The sequence below is a fragment of the Zeugodacus cucurbitae genome, chromosome 5 (assembly GCF_028554725.1).
Source record: "Zeugodacus cucurbitae isolate PBARC_wt_2022May chromosome 5, idZeuCucr1.2, whole genome shotgun sequence".
Classification (NCBI taxonomy): domain Eukaryota; kingdom Metazoa; phylum Arthropoda; class Insecta; order Diptera; family Tephritidae; genus Zeugodacus; species Zeugodacus cucurbitae.
The window spans coordinates 38,725,477-38,738,278 of record NC_071670.1 but is presented as its reverse complement, the minus strand read 5'-3'; the positions used below and the strand labels follow the sequence as shown (position 1 = coordinate 38,738,278).

General features: G+C 31.6%; 1 protein-coding gene across 7 annotated transcripts in view; it reads left to right on the top strand.

Moving 5' to 3' along the window:
• LOC105212007 (cAMP-specific 3',5'-cyclic phosphodiesterase) overlaps positions 1–12,802 on the top strand; it is a 332,058-nt gene that overhangs the window by 100,961 nt on the left and 218,295 nt on the right. The gene's annotated exons all lie outside the window — the stretch shown is intronic.

Sequence of the window (12,802 nt, the reverse complement as noted above, 5' to 3'; positions counted from 1 at the left end):
TTATTTGAATTGAAAATACCAAAATAAGATATTGCACTGCGTAAATTACTGTAAAACCGTTGTAAATTCAGCTCCCAATTCCAACGCGGCGCGTGAAAGCAATTTGAACACTAACTAACTATGCAAGTGACAGCAAACGAGTAAATGTGAAAATGCAAAAATGTCTGATAAACTTTAATTTTACATTTTTAAACACTACTTTGCACTTCCCCGCCCCCCTTTTCGCTGAATTTGCGGCAATTTCTTTTACTTAAATATGCTAATCTTATTAAATCAGACCGCCCACGCTGACATTTATGTGCCGACATAAAGTAACAAGTATAGCGAATGGAAGAAAATATTTAAATTGAAAAAAGAAGAGTCAGATATAAATTAAAAGGCAAGCGAGAATTTTGAAAGAGGCAGCTGAATGGCTATGCGCAGGATAAGAAGAAAGCAAAATCCTAGATAATGTGTGAGGAGGGTTGAGTGGCGAGCGAAAAGCGCGGAAGAGCCTTGAACTGAAATGCTAATGGAAGAAAGTGCCGGAACAGAAGAAGATATTGTAGGAATGCCTGCGAAATAGTTGAAATTTATTTTTAGTTGAACGCACCGATAGGAATGTGAGACAAAAGGTAGATAAGAAAAGAAATCTGATACAGTGAAATTCAAAAAATTGAAATATCAAATTTTGAATATCCAAATATCAAAATACTTTCCCTTTTGTAACAGTCACATGTTTACTCAAGCGCTACGCAGCTCGTCAACGCCTTGCGTGCGTCCGCACAACAAAGCCGGATGTCAACAAACTCTTTCAACGGAAGTAAACAATTCTTAATGCCTGCACTTAAACTACGAAAGTAAACTCGAGCGCTTACAAAGGCAATGACTTGTGCTTATACACACACACTGCTACATATAAAATGTAAACAATACTCATACTTGTAGTGAAGGGGAAAATATTGCTTTATTTATTTACGAAATCTCTAATGCACATACACACACATAGACGAAGTATACAAAGGCTGCCAGTCGCCTGCTGCTTCAAATCACTATTATACTAACAAGCAAATAAGGGCAAATAAAAGTTGTCGCAGCCAGCATGCTCGAGGACAGCTGAGTGCTCACATTTGACGGTTGACAGTCGTCGCCAGGTCTAGTCAGTCGACATAAAGTCGTTGACGTACACTTTCACTGCGACTGTAGTCTCACTTTTACTGGCTTTTACTATGTGCCACGTCGTATTCTCAACTATGTCTATGTGTATCAGATATACATATATATTTGAGCGTATATATATGCTTTCGGGTGGAATAGACTATTAGTGAAGCAGAACGATACCCTTTTGGGTAATATATCACTCGGAGTTAATGTGGTTGGAGAAAAATAAAATCTTATAAATCGTTGAAAAGCTAAGTTCATGCCAATTTCAGCGAAAGAGTAGAATATGACAATTACAACTGTAAAAAGTATGTTTCATATATATTTTTTATTACTTTTTAGTGAGAAAAATACTTTTTTATTTTATTTTATTTTTTAATTTACTTTATTTTATTTTATTTTATTTTTTATTTTATTTTATTTTATTTTATTTTATTATTTTAATTTAATTTTATTTTATTTTATTTTATTTTATTTTATTTTATTTAATTTAATTTAATTTAATTTAATTTAATTTAATTTAATTTAATTTAATTTAATTTTTTATTTTATTTTATTTTATTTTATTTTATTTTATTTTATTTTATTTTATTTTATTTTATTTTATTTAATTTTATTTTATTTTATTTAATTTAATTTAATTTAATTTAATTTTATTTTTTATTTTATTTTATTTTATTTTATTTTATTTTATTTTATTTTATTTTATTTTATTTTATTTTATTTTATTTTATTTTATTTAATTTAATTTAATTTAATTTAATTTAATTTAATTTAATTTAATTTAATTTAATTTAATTTAATTTAATTTAATTTAATTTAATTTAATTTAATTTTATTTTATTTTATTTTATTTTATTTAATTTAATTTAATTTAATTTAATTTAATTTAATTTAATTTAATTTAATTTAATTTAATTTAATGTAATTTGATTTCTGTCCTTACACAATTTGACCTTCTTATTTTAACATCACTTCATTTCATCTGCTCTCTGGGTAATTTCTCTTGAGTAGGCTTAAATAAATGGCCATCAACGTTTGTTACAAACCATCTTTAACTAATTCCCGTATTTTTAATGCTCCTACTTTCTTATTTGTTTGTAAGTCTATAGCTTAAGAACTGCCGCTGTTCCACCAATTAATTCAATTCAATTCAATTCGCATGGCAAAAGTCACAAAGAAATTTGCTAACGACCGCAAATGTTAACATCGATTTGGTTGCTACTATATAGTATTATAATGCTACGCATAAGCGGCTTAGCTATTTGTATGGTTTATTTGTTATGTTTCATATATACATACACATATTATTCTATATGAGAGTATGTAAGAGACTTTCGGTTGACAAATGAGAAAAACAACAGTACACGTGTAAGCTGAATATATCTATATTTTGGTTATATACTCACCAGGACATTTTTATGTTTTCATACATACCTACAGATACACCCACACAGAGCATAAATAAGTGAATATGTATACACTTACTTCCTTATTTGCGACGACCAGTTTTTGATTTCCGCTTTATTAATTCAATTATTTCATTACACACACACATGAGACTCTTGTTTTTCTTTCTGCTTCGAATTGCTTCAATAGCTCAATTTCACTTGCGAAAACATAATTAAATAAAAATCATATTATTTCTTATGTGCGCAGTGCTTGTGGTGGCAGCTATGTTAACAGAAATATATTTTTTTTATATGTAGATATATGTAAAATTAATGGTATCATATGAATTACGTGTATTTATAATCATATTTGTTGTTTTTGCTCGAATTATCATTGATACTTTTGTATTTGTATATTAAAGCACAGCAGCAATGACACAAACAGTTCTTCAGCTCTCTTTGATTCATCGTTGAAACCATTATATGGTATTAAATTATTATTACACCGATAATTTGATCATTTTTATAATAACATGATTTTAATAAGTTACTCACAAACAGAAGCCCTTCAAACATTTTTACGTAGCTCTGGTGTCTATCCTTCATGTAATATCTTATTTTTTGATTTTTCGTATATTCTGGAGTCAATAAAGCGATTTGATAAATACTCAAGATTTATTTAAATAAATCATAAAATTATTCCTTATAAGAAGGCATTGAACTAAATGTGAATTTTCACATGGTGAATGGTCTCAGTTAGGATAGATGGAAATAATGTAAATACTTGGAGTTGCTTATTAAGGATACTAAAAAAAAAAAATCACGAATTTATTCAGGTCTTCCTCTGATAGTATATTCGAATCTAATGCCGAAATATGTATTTCACGATTCAAATATGTATTTGAAAGAATATTTTGCTTATCGTCACTTGAATAGTTTTATTTGAAAGTTCTTTGACAGTTTTTATTGTAGCGACAAGGCAATTAAAATTATTATGATTTTTAGTAAAATATTTTCATCGAAATGATGTCTAAGGCAAGGCCAAACTGATGGTTGTTAGATGGATCAAGAGGTGGTCAGTGTCATGCGAGAAACTTATTTTAGATGTCAATTTTGATTGAAGCAGATTTCCAGTAATTAATCCTCAACTCTTCCTTTCATGATTTGAGGTTATGTCAGATCCTTGGAGAAGCGGTATATTAGATAATTTCAATTTTAAGTAGTGTGAACTTTTCTATTTCTATGATTTCAAAAAGCTATTTTGAGGAATTCTACTATTTGCTTTACACTTGGAACTGACTAGAAAAGTCTTTTCAAGGTTTTGAAACCGTTAAACCGTTACCACTGACTCTGGCTGTGATATGAGGATAGAATGTCATTGGAATTCTGCTAGAGTACATGACCGTTTTACTGTGTAGTTTGAGGAGAAGCATTACTGTACTAGCTTTTTATTGCACTTTTGTATTTGTCAGTATATATTTAGTAGTAACCTCCTATATAAACTTTCCTTTATATATATGTCATTCGCCCACACACATCAGACTCTCTTCTACACTCACCTGCAATGCGAAATCTTTATGCGCTTGATGACTTTCTACCCAATTTCCACGCAACTACAGCACAAATGTTGACATTGACAGCAAAAATACCGCAGTAACGAACCAAATAAACTTCACTTCACATACACAAAAAAAAAAGAGAGGAAGAGTAAATAAAAAAGCGCCAAAGTTGCATAATTTAATTGAGCCGCGAAGAGCAGGATGCATAAAAATTACGCGACGTTGCGGCAAAGCTCTGAAATTGTTCAGGATTATTTTTTTCTTTTTGGTATTACTCATGAAGTTGGCTGCGGTGTGCTGGCAGTTGTTTTGTGTTTGGTTTGAAGTTGTTGCATAAATAGAAATATGTGTAGTTGATAAGTTGTGATATATATTCTATATGAAAGAGAATCCAGTAAAAATATTTAAAATTAGAATATTTTAAATTTTTTTGGATCGGACTTTATTTTAATATTTTAAAACGTGGTGAATATCTATTAATTTTAATAGAACTTTGAACCTTAAAAGTATCATTCACCAATTGCTTTCTTGTCACAAACAGTCAGAGTAATTAAGCTGGCGCTAAATAAGCATTCAATAATCTCTCCAGCAATCAAGCTTTTAAAAACTTGTCATTCCTTCACACAGCTTGATTAGGTTTACTCTGGCCCTCCAAAGCAAACTAGCCTTTCACTTGAGTAGAGGCTACTATATATTGCCACAACCTACAAACTGACGTTATGTTTATTGCACGCCATTTGCACTAATTACAACACTGTGTCAGAGCATTGCAATTCCCTCGAAATTATGTTGAAATTGGCCACTTAAACCGTTCACATTGTCAAAGCTTGCAACTGGCCGTTAATTCATAGAGCGAACCGCTGTCAGTCAGATTGGTCATGCAATTAAATGAAAGTTAAATAGTCTCTTGTGTGTTGTTGTTGTTCATGAAGAGGGCCTGTGTATACACACTCCCTGCTTTCAACAGCTCATCCAAGCCGCTTGACTTTTCCGCCGGGCGTATGATTGATGTGCAAATGGCACGTTTGTTTTAATGGCTTTAAAGTAAATTGCGCTACAAACACGAAAGCACAACAATAACGCCAGCGCTCATTGGCGTAATTAAATATTTGCTTTTGAGTATCACATTACATACATTTAGGCGCACAACCTTCAATGGTTTTGTAGCCACACAGGCAGGCGGTTTTGTTTAATTACAAACAGATAATTGTGTACCGTGTAATGATTGGCTAAATACATAATGTATAAATGCCAAAGGGTGATATTAATATGGAAATAATGCTAATGTAATTCAATTCCGGGGGATTGTTTGGATGGGGAGTGTTAAAAATTATGTTGCTATTGCTTTAATGCGTCGTTACATTTTTCTATTGAATTTAAATAATAATAGCTGCGTAGAAATCTTGACTATTTATAGAGCTTGGCTCTCCCAATTTTGTAAACACAAAGGCTTGGATAGGAAAACATTTTATTATTAGCCTCGAGGTATTAAGGGAGGAGAACTTATATGTTATTATGAAATAAATTTGTGTTATAATAAGACTTTTAACAAAAGTATTAAAAGTGAAGGTTATGGTAACTTTTTGGTACTCATAATCACAATTGTAAGGATAAATTGACATAACTCCGAGAAAATGCCACAGTTCCTTTTGAAACTTAATCAGAAATATCGTCGATAATATTATTTTAGCATAATTAAACTTCATATCCTCCAGTTGATAAAGATGTTTTCAAAAAATTCATCTCACGAAACATTAAAGCGAAATTGACTCTTATTATTAATTTTCACAAAACTAGAAAACTCGTGATAATTTTATCTGAAGCTATCTAAATAGGCTTCCAGAACGAATAATTATTCAAGAAGATCGAAGTTTTGTTGCAGACAATGGAGAAGCGACTTCTTATATAGTTTCATCACAATGACGAACTTATCAAGAACAATAAATTTCATAAAAGATCAAAATTGAGAAAATTTTGATATGGAATCCAATAAAATAATAAGCAAAAATTCTAAATTATCCAAAAGTTTTATCAGAAAGCTATTTGCAGATTGTCCGGAAAGTCTATTAACCCGTCATTAATGTCAAGTGGTCTCTCTGATATGATTTGTATTTTAAATTTGAAAAAAGTGAGGCTGTTCCATAATTTTATTGAAAACTAGTATATTAATATTTTCTAACATAATATTTAGAGTATTTAACTAGTACTGATTGAGCAAGTCAATTTTAAGCATCTTTTTCTATATATTAAACTCAAGTCTAAGCGACCTGCTATGTGTAATAGTCGAAGAGTTGGACTGTAATAGTCTCGTAAAAAGTTTATCTGAAGATTACTCAATAGGCTTTTAAGTTCGCTTAGATCTAAGTATTTCTACAAAACAAACCAAATTTTGTTCTCTCAAAAAAATTAACATTATGATAATTGATTTTCATTTCCATAACCAACTAATATTAACAGCAAACTTTTTTACACTAAAAAAATAAACTTCCCCGCCATACATTAAAGTAAATTAATATTTACGAGCAAGCTATGTATGTAAGTGGACTTGAAGCATTTAATATGCAATTTGTTTTCTCTTTAGTATACTCTATATACAACACTCGAAATGCAAGCAACAAAAATATTTTTGTAGGAATTGGAAATATGAATAAATTAAATTTCGCTTTAAAGAGAGAGAGAGAGAGAAAAATAAAAATTTGATAACAGTAAAAATGCGTAGCATAAAACCACTCAAAAACTGAATACCGAAAAGCCATATTCGCCTGAATGTAGGCAAAGTGCAAATGGCAAAAGTTTGGAGAGTTAAGCCAAATAAAATGGAAAGCAAGCGAAAACGCTGACGAAGAGGAAATAAATAAATCACAGCGCGGTTTTTGAATGGCAGCAAACTCCTCGAAAAAAATACAAACACAAAGCGCAGGCAAAGCAAAAACGTAGCCTAGTTTTAGGCGCTTACCGTAATACTTCAAGTTACCTAAGTAAAGCAAAATGCACGAAAATACTTGTATATTAACTTTGAAGATAAGTAATGGAATCAGTTGTGAAGAAGGAAATAAATTTCTATATTTCCAGCGACTTGTTGGCATGCGAGCACCATTAAATTGTGCCAGTCAATTATATATGTAGGTGTATAATGGTTAACAAAAAATAGCATTTTACAAGCATAATGTGCTCGTTACTTAATACATTGTTAGTGCAGGTGCCCCCTTTCAGCTCTTGTGTTGGCATGCACGTGCCACCCTTCAAAACAGAAAGAAAGTTAAATTCCCGTCGGCAAAATGCGCAACCAACCCTTTGTGCGTCCACACACAAACACCGACCGACCTGCAAACACACACACATACACCCACTCAATCGCTCACAAGCAAACAAATGAATTTGGCCCGCGGTTATGAAAGCGCACAAACAACAATAATAGCAACAACAGCATAAACACAGAACTTGTACAATGCTTGGAGGAAATCGTATAACAAGTTGGCGAACCTGTTGACAAGCTCAAATTGCATCACTTATTACACAACAATAACAACAATGTACGTGTGCATAGAAAAAGCTAAAAGGGTAACAACAAGTACGGGAACGAACGAATGAAAGACTGTGGTGGAAATCGATAAACTGCTGCGTAAGAAAGAACGTAGCCTACAATGAAATACAGTAGCCATTTTAAGCTAAATTATCAATGTTTAAGGTCTACCAAATCTCAAGCTTGAAATATCCACGACAGCTTTCTTTAGAAGACCGTGCCTAAACTGTTTTGAGTTTTGAATTTTTGGGAAGACTATATGTACTATTTAGGTTCTGTATTGAGTTGGAGGGAAGGATTTTCCCTCTCGTAATCTCCAATTTATATCTCCTGAGGACCATCAGCTTATATCTACATTAGGTCCATATAGATGACTCTTAATTCTCCTAAACACTTAATATTTCAAACTCTTAGCATTGACAATGAGTATATATCCAGATCATAATATTTATTTAGAGGTCCCAAGCTAAATAAACTCGTTCGTTCGACTCTCATCTACGCTCAAAATCCAAGATGGAATCTGCCACTCCGAGAATTTCGCTATTGAGTCACTTGAGACTTAATGGCGACCATCCTGGATCAAAGGAAGACGAACAATTTTGGAAATATGTCTAAACGGGCCTAAGAACAGTATTTTAGCTTACACGGTTGTTCGTTTGCTTCATTAAATAGTTTGACGAATAGTCGATTGAAACATCGTTTGAATTCGTCTCCAGAGCTCTACTAATTAATACACAAAATAATCTTTGCTTCGAAAGGTGGCATCACAGTAATAAACTATCTCCTCATTTAAAGATAGTCTGCCTATTTCGGACCCTACTCACCTCTTGATATTCATATTACTGGTGTTCGACGAAAGTTAGGTTAGGTCAGGTCGAGGGGTAGATCTCCGCATTTGCAGAGGGTCTCACTTAGACATTTTTGACTGTCCTTTGTTATATCTAAATATTTCTAACAGATCGCTAAGACCCTTAAGATTAAAACTTAGAGAAAAGTGACATATTTCATAAATTTATAAATTATAATTATTTTCGAGATCAAACAGGAGGACTATTCGACAAGCTCCAGAAAATTTTCAGTATAAATCCAGGACGAAGCAAATTCGAAAATTACGTTCAGAAAACATTTCCAATGGTAGTTGTACTTCTCGATATCATTTCGAATTTCCCGAGTATATTTCCGGATTCATACTTTATCAAAAACACCATAATATCCCGCCAAAAACAAACTTAAACTGTCTGGTGTCCATCAATTAATCAATCACACTGTCCTCGTGCTGAACTTCCAATGTCAAGACTTTAAGAAAAAACAATAAGTTTGAGGTTATTTATTTATGTTACGAAAAGAAGAGGGAAAACAATAAAAAGACACGCGACGCAATTCGGTCGTCAACGATAAGAATTCAATGGGCTTTGGGATTAACGCAACGCCACAGCGTTAACAATACCATTGTTACATAATGTTATGCAACCGAAAGTACAAGCGGGAGAACAAAAGATTAAAAGGTGAAAGGAATGTGGCTTTGTAATTGGGGGTGAATATTTAAATACCGTTAGGGGTGTTAATATGGGTGACGGAGTGTAAGGGAAGCTGGGAGAAAGTCAAATAAAAGTAATATTCCCTATTCACTTATTTATTTTCTCATTTGTTTGCTTGTTTGCTCCATTATTTGATCTTTTGCCTCACCACTTGCTCTCCAATGGAAAAAGATGTTCAGAGCGTAGTTATTGCTCAATTTGCCAGCATATCTTGAAATAATTGCTAACTTTTGCTGTTGTTGTTAATGTAAAATATATATTTTATTCTTTCACTCTTATTATATATAATTTTTGCTCTTTGTTTTAAATCGATTTCACAATACAATTACACAATCTCTTCTCCTCTTTATTTGATGCAGTGTCATTGGCTGCTTCGAAATTCTTCTGGCAGCCTACCATTTATTTGCTCGTTAAGTTTCAATTACAAACATTCAAAGTAAATATTTGCTGGGAATTTCCTTGACGCAAAAGTTCACCACGCAGCTGTGGCATAAAATCGATATGAAAATTGCGGACGAAATATTTATAGGCTTTATTGCGTGAATTTCACTGGTTGCCATTTTTTGTTGTACGATTATTTGAAAATTTTATTTTTGTGTATAAAAAAATTTTATGTAATTTTCGCAAAAAAAAATTTGAAAAAAGTTTCCTTTAAAAGTATTCGCAACTTTATACATAAGTCTAAACAATTTGGCGGCTAGGTAAGACTGTTTCCATTGGAATGCATTTTAATGTTATTCGACAAGTAGAAGTTTTTCCATGTTTTATAAATGTGATGAATTCTACTATGAAAAATGGCAGCAATACTCTCGAAGCTTTTAAATTTTTTTCCGAATATTTTTATTAGAACAGGAAACGAACACAGTCTCATACAAGATGGTAGTGTGAAGCTCTACTTAGTTCCATCACTTTGGAAATACCTTTCAGTAATTATTAAAACAACAAAAACTCAACTGTGTCATGATAAATGAACTAGAAAAAATTATAGCCTTTCTACACAGCCCAATTAATTGATCAATTAATATTTTTCTTGGCCTTTTCTCGAAGCCAAATTAATTGATCAATTCAAATTTTGAAAAAAACCAGTTTTTGCCATTTACACTGCCGGCTACTCGATAACCGATCAACTGTTATTAATTTGTGTTTCTTCTCTACATAAGAAGTTGGTAAGTTTCATCAGCAGACATCAGCAGAATCAAATATATATATTTACAAGTAGGGTCTTTGTACCAGAGTTGCATTTCATTTTCAAGTCAATTAAAATTCAATTAAAAAGTAATATAGATTTTTATTTTGTATGGTAAATCAATCTTAATCAGCGTTTTAATCGAGCTGAGGCCAGTTAATTTATTTGTTCAATTAACCTGTGTGAAAGGGCTATTAGTGCTCATTGCAAGGTCAGATGTTAAATAAGTCACAAGCAAGTACTTGGAATCATGTAGATATCTATGCTAGATCTTCTTCCCCAAATCAAACTAAACTAGATCATTGAGATAAAAATACATTATCGATATTCCAAAAAGGTTTTCGTAACCAAAAACGAAGCTTACATGATTCGAAAAGTTTTGAAAGCTCTATTTTATACTCAAACAATTTTCAATTGAATAATAATAAAGTCTATATTAAATTGTATAACACTGGATTCCATTTACATATTTTGCTGGCATCATAAAGCAGTTATCCAACTCCTCTCCACAACTATTTATGATTTACATTACTTTTTTCTTAGATATTATATACATACTTACATAATACGAGCATTTTGTAAGTTTATATGAAAATATTCATGTTCATGCATAACCACAAAAATGTACGTTATTAGTTTGCCACATTTTGCGGCAAGCTCTAATTGCAAATACGTTGTGGGTTCGAAGAATTTAGACCAAAACGGGTAATGCAAAAAAATTGTTTATATTATAGACATAATGTTTGAAGAGGTTGGACAACGTTGTTATAATCTCAGCTTTAAATTTTTTTCGCTATTTTCTTCGTTGTTGCGGTTTTGTGAGATTTTGGATGTAATTTGAAAATATGTTCCATAATTTCCTTCATTTCAGGTTTGAAGTGAATGTTTATTCAATTATTTATCTCTTAATTTTGAAAAAAAAAAATAACCAAAACATATTTCTGCTGCACTCTGAGCACAGAAAATATTTAATGAATATTAAAGCAATTTTAAATATTGTCACACAGTTTCACCTCAGTCCACCACCCATACTTAAATATTCCTTGCAAAGCCTCTCCTTCCAAAATTAATTCATTTTGAGCGAAAATAAACGAAAACAGAAGACAAAATATTGTTATGTATTTTTCGATTTCCACAAAAACAAATACAATTTCCAGCACTCTAATCCACACACCAACACAGACAGACAGAGCATATCCTCCGTAAGTGCCACAATAATCTGTGTGCTGAGTGGTCGGCATTAGTGCGTAGCGAAAACAAACAACAAATGGGAGTTGAGATAATTCGAGGAAACAAATGAGCGTGCGAATGCGTGATAGGAAGTGCGCTCTAAGTTGGACTAAGCTACAAAAACTTGCGATAGTCAAACAAATGGAGTACTTTGTAGTAGGAAATAACCATTGCTAAACAAACTTTCTGCATTATTTTGTGTAAATAGATTTTATTATTAGCTGGCTAATGAGTTTTGGTGGAACAGTGTCGTTACAAATTGTTCCACTTTGCCACAGTGTTGTCTAGGTTTTTTCAGTAAAGATGTAAAATAAATTTGTTGCGTGGGATATCTTAATAATTTTGATTTAGTTATTAGGACAAAATAATGCTAATATAGAAATGCAGAGAGAATCAGCTAATGAGAATCAGCCATATTCTTGGGTTCATTCGGTGATCTTTAATCTTATTATGGTATAGATGAACAGGATACACCTGAAAAACATAGGTCTTAAAACATCTAAGCACTCAGTTATTTATATTTTTTATTCTTTTCCTATTTTTTTATTTCTCAATTGACCAATTTTAAATTTTGCATGAAACGGTATACAATTTTTATTGACAAGACTTAACAGCAACATTCCATAACTTCAAAAAATATAGTAAACATTTTCATAGAAAAAATTTATATTTTTATATTTTTTTTTTTGTGAATTCCGCAAGCAAATACTCCATATTTATTCTACAAATAAATATTTATTCTACAAATAAATACAAGTAAATAAACAGTTACAATTTCATTGCCTACATTTGGGCGCATTGGATATACAGTACGAACTCGGTAATCGCAACTAATAGAAATCTAGGTAGTTGCACTTGTTGAGTTTGTTGCACCCAACGAGGAAAAATATATAACAAGAAATATGACAAATGAAAATCGTTTTATGATATAGAAAGCTTATTTTTTTATTAAAAATTTTATTTTTTAAACATATCGGGTATTGTTGACTGCACTTTCTTCTTATTAAGTGTTTTTATTATAGCTCTTTCACGAAGCTCCTTCAGAAATATAATGTCTTTTATTGGAATATCGTTTTCCTCAGCCCACTGAATGCATGTGTTAAAAGATTGCATAGCAACTGATCCTTTTATTTTAGGAGGTGGAATAACATCCGCTTCGCTATCATCAGAATTTTCAATTTCTACGGCTTCTTTATCCACTTCTTGATTAGCAACACTTTCGTGCATCCATTCTT